This window comes from Blastomyces dermatitidis, assembly GCF_000003525.1.
Source record: "Blastomyces dermatitidis ER-3 genomic scaffold supercont1.4, whole genome shotgun sequence".
In the NCBI taxonomy this organism is placed as follows: Eukaryota; Fungi; Ascomycota; class Eurotiomycetes; order Onygenales; family Ajellomycetaceae; genus Blastomyces; species Blastomyces dermatitidis.
In genome coordinates, this window is record NW_025544777.1 from 473,780 (window position 1) to 475,093 (window position 1,314).

The window sequence follows — 1,314 nt, forward strand, 5'->3', positions numbered from 1 at the left end:
GAAAGATCTGAATCTCATGAATACTAGTTAACTTCAGTCATGATAGAATAGTCTCAATTTATAAAGATTTCATCTGAATATCATCTGTGATAATTACATATTCTAGGAAATTAATTCAGCAGACACTGAAGTTGCACTTTATAAGCTTAATATACAGTTCTATCTCATCTAAGATCTTCAACATGCTTTGTACATGCTCAGTGTATTCTTTCTTCTTCATAAAGTACATCATCACATCATTCAGATATATTACTATGAAGATATTCAGATATATATAAAGTGTTTTATTGATGAAAGACTGAAATACTATAAAGATATTAGTCAGACTAAAAGATATCACTAGATATTCAAATAATCTCAGTGCAGTTTTAAAGACAGTCTTTCATTCATTCTCAGACTGTATTCACAGCTGTGTATATATATTGATCACATTCAGTTATGTGAATATAACAGCTTCTGTAAGACAGTTGATAACATTCTTGATCAGAGATAGAAAATAGTGACTCTTTATTATCTTAGAGTTCAGGTCATAGTAGTCTATATATAATCTGAGATCTTTATTCTTCTTCTTTACAAATATCACAGAGACTTCTGCAGAGGCCTGTGAAGATCAGATAAAGCTATTCTTCAGATTCTTCTTCATATAGATCTGCAAGACCTCTGTCTTATAATAAGAGAGCTTATAGATTGATTCTCAGAAGAATTTCTGTTCTTCTATCAAATCTATTATCAGATTCTTCTCACAGTGAGAAAGAAGCTCAGCTGCCTTTGCTGAGCTGAATATCTCTGTAAGATCTCAGTATTTCTCTGATATCTGAAACTCAGTTTTCATGACTGTGAGATTCTCAGACACTTACAAAGTCATTATATAGATGAGCTTGTCTTCTCTGATTAACTCTGCAGCATCAACTGATTCTATCTCTGTAAGTGAGTCTATTAACACTGATCAGAAGTATAAACCTGACTCACAGACAGCTATGTGCAGATTATGTCTTTGAAGTTATGTAAGTCTCAAGTACATGTTATCTATGATATCTGTGATAATCACAGTTTCTGCAAATCTTCTTCAGATTTCAGAGAGATCTTGTAATTCAAAGATGACTCTTGTGAGTCTCTCAGCTCTCAGATCTGAGTTCTCACATTCTGCTTGTTATAAGAGCAGGTTCTCAGTCTTCATCTTTCAGCTTATTCACTCTGTGAGCTTTAGAAACATCACAGTGACCTGAGATTCTGAGTTTATCAATGCTTCTCATGCTTGCAGAGCAGCAGTACTGTGTCACAGTCTCTCTCTATAAGTAAGCATTTTCATTGAAG